Genomic DNA, 7,223 nt, shown 5'->3' on the forward strand with positions numbered 1-7,223 from the left:
TAACAAACGCTATAATTCACAACGAACGACTCACGTGCTCGACTCAATCGTCAGTCTCTCTCTGTCTGCAGTTCAATTACATTACTGCCGTCACTTCTTGGCGGCTTATATACAAGATTACCGCATATCTAGTAAACACTCAAGACTTCAGGAACCTTCGAGAATATGACGCGTTACTAGGGTCACGTGACCCCCGCTGTCGTAACAATACGATAAGAAATGGCGTGTTGAACACAAGCTGTGACAAGCTGATAGCGTCATGAAAATATAGAGTGAAGAACTTTTTATTGGCTGGGCCTATCATTTAATTAGCATGACTAGGTCTAACCTCGCTTAGACCTGCCACATTTGCATTGCAAGTTATATGCAAATATGCTAGGTCAGAGTGAGGCTACATTTAGTCACGCTAGTCGGAGCCAATCACATCTCTTCACTCTACATCGTACGATAGGCATACCCACCTCATGCAGAAACTCTCTCTCTCTCTCTATTTTTCTTCTTTTGTTTAGGCCCGGCATGGCCAAGTGATTAGGGCGCTTGACTTGCAATCTGAGGGTCGCGGGTTCAAATCCCCAACCCACCAAGCATGCTCAGCCTTTCACCTGTGGGGGCGTTATAATATGACGGTCAATCCCACCATTTGTTGGTAAAAGAGTAGCCCGAGAGTTGGGGTGGGTGGTGATGACTAGTTGTCTTCCCTCTAGTCTTTCGCTGCTAAATAAGGACGGCTAGCAGATATTTGCGCGAAACACAAAACAAACAAACAACCTCTTCTTTTTCTCTCTCTCTCTCTTCAAACATAAGTAGAATCGGGCGACTGGTTTTTATTAAGCATCCCCCTCCCAAATGAAGACAGACCTTTTTGTTTATAATGGTCTTTTTTCTGAGTCCGGGCCTGGTGCTACAGGTCCAACAGCCCCCACCTTAATCTGCCCCTGCTCCATGCTTGTATATGAATCGTAAATATTACAAAAGCTACAATTTGCTATAACAATTATTACTCCATTTTTGAACTCTATAAAGTTTTTACTCATTTTTACTCTGGAATAGGGGTTGCTGCTCCCTCTATCTGGTCTTGTCTTTACAGTATTATTTTGTGGCATATTGCTTTATTCTTTACGACCGAGCTTTATTTAGCCAAATAAATGACTGTTTCTTTTTTAAACAATTTCCCCAGTGAAACAACAGTAAGTATACGGATTTACGACGCTAAAATCCGGGGTTCAATTTCTCATGGTGGACGCAGCAGATAGCCCAATTTGGCTTTGCACTAAAACAACGAACTTTTTAAAACATGCAACATGAACTTTATCGAGCTAAGTCAGTTAGGCTTTAGCAAGTAGGTACAACTTACAGAATCGCCATAATTACTCTGGAAACTCTAGAAAATAAGCGTTTTCAGTTCAAAAGAATAACACTTTATTTCCAAAAACAATTATTTAACACCAAGTTTAGATTATATAGCGCCCTCTCCACTTGATTGGTTTTTAGTGGCTCATCACAGAACATTTTGTCACGAACACTCTGTATGTAATACGGCAGATTGCAGTATCTATGGGTTTTCGATTTGATATAGACCGAGAAACTGTACAATAAAAAATGTTCAACTGAGCGTGTTTGCAGCAATACTGCAAGATATTTATGTTCTTTAACATTCGTTTTTAATCTTATCTTTACTCTTTGGTACATATATATATATATATATATATTTGTGATATTACATTTTCCTGGTGGTAGAGTGGATTCGTTTATTGGTTTACAACATAGATGTAAATAATACTGGATTGGAAGTCTCGTGATTTTCGGTATGCACAAGCGGCAGCCATTGCTATGTGTTGAACTTTCAGAGCCCCGCGGTATGCACATGGGCATTATTACTTATCCACGTGTACGTGCACATCTTTTTGAAGAGGCAAGCTAGCGAAAAACCACATAGAAAAGAAATGGTTCCTTATATAACAACTTCTAATTTATAGAAAAGCCAGTGCCTTTTGGTAACAATGCGCTCCAACAATGGCTGTTGAAACGTGTTGTTAGCAACAAAAGTATAACCTAATATTGTTGTTAGTCTGTGTACTGAAAGTATAAAATGAAACGTATAAACTACAAAATTGAAAAAAATATTTGTTGATTTCTTAATTTAGAGTTTCCGTTGATTAAAGAGGTTTTTTATCATTAAAAACTTTAATAATATAACATAAAATACTTTAATTCAGAAACGATTTAAGTTTAAAACCAAGCGTGACGTGACACACACTAGCTTTTATATGGGTTAGATAACGTGACATATAGTGACATCTATAATTATCTATAACAGTCATCTACAACATATCAACCTAAAACCCGAGCGAAGCCCGGTACTTTCGCTAGTACTGTAATAAAACTAGGCTCACTCTGTTATAAGCACTTGTCTATATATATCACAGTTACATTAATATGTTTTTCTTGTTTTTTTTTTTTTTTTTGTATTTGCTCAAGCAACACAAAATATTTTGGGCTACTTGTACTGCATACTGATTATTTATCACTGACAGTTCAAGGATTTTGGACTGGAAGGGGCCACCTGCTAAAATTTCATTTGTCATGCAATTTTGTCTATTGACAATATTAGGCCTTATTTGAATTGTTTCCCAGATAAGCCATAACATCACTGATCAGATTAAACTTATCTTAAACCATACAAATTAACCCAAATTTCCTCTCTCATCCATTAAGCGAAGTGGTATATTTAATAAACTCCTACCTTGACACTTAGTGATATTGTTGCGTCAGCGAGGTCACATGACTAGTGACGCCACGTTTCTAGAACTATCCTGTACCTTGGCGAATGCTCTAGCATTTACTAGATATAGGGTAGTCTGGTATATAAAAGAGAGTGACAACGTGACGGGATAATAAGAATGTGTATAGGTAGTGAGTAATTGAACTGCAGTCAGAGAGAGACGTATTGTTGAAGTTCATCGTTATAGCGTTTGTTATAGAGCGACTGTTGAACATAAGTGTATCGGTAAAGTTATATTCGGAAAGAATAAACCAGTTTTATTAAGAAAGGACTTGTGTTGCTAAAGTTTCGTCGGAACGAAGTTACGGAAAGTTAATTAACGAAACGGAGACGTAAAAAGTGAATTTACACAGAACTTGAATCGGTAGACAGTGTATGTTTTGGCGGCGTCTCTATGTAACCTGACTGGCCAGCAGGCGACATTAGAATGTCGTGGATGGTTATTTCAACTTATTTGAGTACTTAATATTGCCAGCATTTCAAATCAGAAGCTGTCAAACTGTCATGCCAACTTGTGTAGGTGAAATGCCTTCCAAAAAAAAAAAAAAAGACTTTGAAACCAGATGTAAACCACCGCCTTGGTTACAGTATGTGTAACAATTAATGAAATAGCACTGTGTTCCCGTCGTTCTTTTGGGTCGTGAATTAGACTGTGTGTTTTTATAGCAAAGCTACATCGAGCTATCTGCTGTGTCAACCGAGGGGAATCGAACCACTGATTTTAGCGTTGTAAGTCCTTAAATTAGACGGACAACTCACTCTCAGCCATTTTACATTGTCTACCAATTCGAACTTCAACACATAGCAGTGGCAATCGCAATGATAAAGAGTAGTGACTGGCCAATCTACTGTTATTTATTATCTATGGTTTACAATATTTAAATATTTTATTTTGTCAAACATATATTGCCGGTGAGAAATTAATGAAAGAGTTTTATGAACTAAACACGTTTAAAATATTCTATGTACTGAAGGCATTTTGATTAATTTAATTAAGTTTTAGATTTTCCCTTGATAACTATTTCATGTAGAGAAAGGCTAGAGAGGAAATTATTTACCCTTTAAAAATTCTACTGAAAACTTTAAGTTTAGAAAATGAAAATAAACTAAAAAAAAAACAACCGATAAAATTCAATGATGTATGTGCATGGATAAATCTTTAACTATAATTTTTTAAAGTATTTGTTCAGCATACTGGGATGAAAATATCAACTTCAGGTAGCTGGGCTTGTCTCAGTTCACCTGGTTTATAGTTGGAAAAAATTGATAGGGAGGAAGATGGGAGTTTAATTATTACAGAACTATTAAGATAAGGTGCTTTAGTTCTATTTAACACCATTTTGTAATAATTATTAAAAGACTGGAAGGTGTGCGTCTTAAAAAGTAAATAGAGAGCTTATATCTACTACAAGGTTATTTTTATGTCTAAATATCAGGATGATTGCTTAACATAATTTAACATAATTTTGTAATACGCAACACTTACTGAAAAGGATGGAGGTTGGGAGTCTTAAAATTCTAGAAATATAGGGTGGTTCATTTCTACTACAAGGCTCTTTTTATATGTCTAAAGACTGGAGGTGACTACCTTCTCACAAATGATCGCAGACAGCGGCAGACAGTAGGAGTTGAGACGTTGTGGGTTGATCCTCCGTGGCTACTAACTAGTTCTTCACCTGCGTTCGGATCATGTCTGATAGATGGAATATTCCCAGTGCTTTTGGGATCTATGACTACAGGCATTTTCCATTATAACTTAATGGTAATGTCAAGGAATGGTAACAGATAATTTTTATTTTTTAGGTCTCATTGTGAACATTTTGACTTTAATTTGTTAATTCCATTATTGTAATATGGTTCTGATTTGATCGCCAGTTACAATTAATGTAATATATAGTACTAGAACTATTTATATATATACTAGCAGAAATACCCCCCCTCCGGGCAGGTATAACTACTAGTTCCCGCGGAAGGCTATTGGGCCTGCGGCCTTTTCTGGAATTATCTGACACTTGTAACGAATTTGTTGTTATGTATTTATTTTAATATGAAAGTTGTTTAGATTAAGTTTCTATCTAAAAACATGCATAGCTTGTAGTGTTAGATATGTATTGCGAATCTCCCGCCTATTCTCCAAAGTTGTAGAAGATTCTCGAGAGTAAGGATCAACGATATATCTATATACATAACCGTTTAAATATAGCTCAGTATTGTTATGTAATCTGAATTTTCTAGAAAATCTTCCCACGTCTATAAATACAACCAATGCGACGCGCCTAAAAGAGAGTGTCTATTAGTAGTTCGCTATAATCATTGTGTTATAAACTTCGAAAGCTATAACTGTAATTTTTTAGAACGCTTATCAATAGAAAAACTTAAGATATTTGACCAGGAATACTTATAAATTTCGAACATTTCAAGTTATTTAACTTCAGTGGATTCTCTTCAACGGTGGAAAACAGCATGTGTGGCCAAGGGCATAGCTAGCTAGCTTCCGGGCGAATTGTATCTACATCGACATGAATTCTTTGTTGTTGTTTTTTATAATTTCGCGCAAAGCTACACGAGGGCTATCTGCGCTAGCCGTCCCTAATTTAGCAGTGTAAGACAAGAGGGAAGGCAGCTAGTCATCACCACCCACCGCCAACTCTTGGGCTACTCTTTTACTTCCGAATAGTGGGATTGACAGTCTCATTATAACGCCCCCACGGCTAAAAGGGCGAGCATGTTTAGTGTGACGGGGATTCGAACCCACGACCCTCACCATCCATGAGAAAAAGAATTTTATTGAAATTTTACTTTAAAAATGAGCTATCATCGTAGCATTACATCACAGAGTAGATTTTATTGACGTATTTCTTTGTAGACGTAGTTATCAATGAAAGTGCTTTGCTTTTCTGTTGCAACACTCATGAGATTTTCAGTAAAGAAAAACAAATATTTTTTTAAAGTTTGTTTTTTAATTGTTTTATATTTGAAACTTGCTCCTTTTTGTAATTTTTATTAGTTAAATCGGAAACATATAATTTTTGTGGAAATTTCAACTGTTTTATTTATTGCTCAGCTATAAAAATACTGCCTAGTTACAAAAGTATTACCCAATTATTATTGGTGATGATTGGTGCGGTAGTTTTCGAGATCCGAGTTTTGGGCGAATACATCGCAAGCTCCAGTATAATAAGATATATATTTATTTATATATACATACACACACACGGCAACCTACAAGAATTTGCAAACGAAATATTTCAGTAAATGTTCAATAAAAATTATGATTCGCTAGCATAATCAAATAACGTTACGTGAACTGTGCTGTAATGATCATATTCACGGTGAAAATCAGTTACTGCAGATTTTTGTTACGCATTTCTTTTTATTAGCTCATCGCTGCTTTGAGTTGAGAAGTCTGTAAAAAAATTAGATTTATATTTTATGTGCAGCAAATCAATAAGCAGGTGGTACATAAAATATAGATTTAAAACGCTGTCTTACGTATCCCTAGTTTGAAATTCGTAATGAAGTAATTAATAGGAGTGTGGGGAAAAATTGGTCTAGCGTGATTTTTAATCAAAAATATAAATGAACTACTAATTAGTAATTATATTTGTGCTTATTTTGGACTAATTCTAATATGCTAAGAAGCAGTTGTTGCGTCAGCGAGGTCACGTAACTAGTATCACGCCACGTTTTCTAGAAATATCCTGTTCCTTCATGAATGACCTAGTATTTACTAGATATGTATTAGTCTTATATATATATAAGACGGTCACAACGTGACGGGACAACAGAGGTAATGAGTAATTGAACTGCAGTCAGAGAGATTATTGTTGAGCACGTGAGAAGTTCGTTGAGAATTATAGCGTTTGTTAAAGAGCGACTGTTGAAATTAAGTGTATCGTAAAGTTGTATTCGGAAAGAATAAACCAGTTTTATTTAAGAAAGGACTTGTGTCGCTAAAGTTTCGTCGGAACAAATTTACAGAAAATTAATTAACGAACGTAGACGTAACACAGTATTAATTGACAAAACTTAGCTTACTTTATATAATGTCTCATTAATTTTAACTTATGTTTTTGTTTTCTAAATATGATTTGCAAAACTTCTATAACAATTTTATCTAGATTTAAACCTGTACATAGAGTGTTGCCACATATTTTAGAAAGCAATTTAAAAACAAAGATAAAACCTTTTAAAAAATGATTTTATGTGCTTGATTGTGGCGTACTAAAACAATAATTATGTTGCGTCTCTGTTCGTTTGTTAATTTTCCGTAAAAATTCTTTCCGAAGAAACTTTAGCGATACAAGTCCTTTCTTAAATAAGACTAGTTTATTCTTTCTCAATACAACTTTGCAATACACTTAATTTCCACAGTCACGCAATAAATTAAACAAACGCTATAATTCACAACGAACGAACGATTCATGCGCTTGACTCAATT

This window comes from Limulus polyphemus, unplaced genomic scaffold (genome assembly GCF_000517525.1).
Source record: "Limulus polyphemus unplaced genomic scaffold, Limulus_polyphemus-2.1.2 Scaffold242, whole genome shotgun sequence".
Classification (NCBI taxonomy): domain Eukaryota; kingdom Metazoa; phylum Arthropoda; class Merostomata; order Xiphosura; family Limulidae; genus Limulus; species Limulus polyphemus.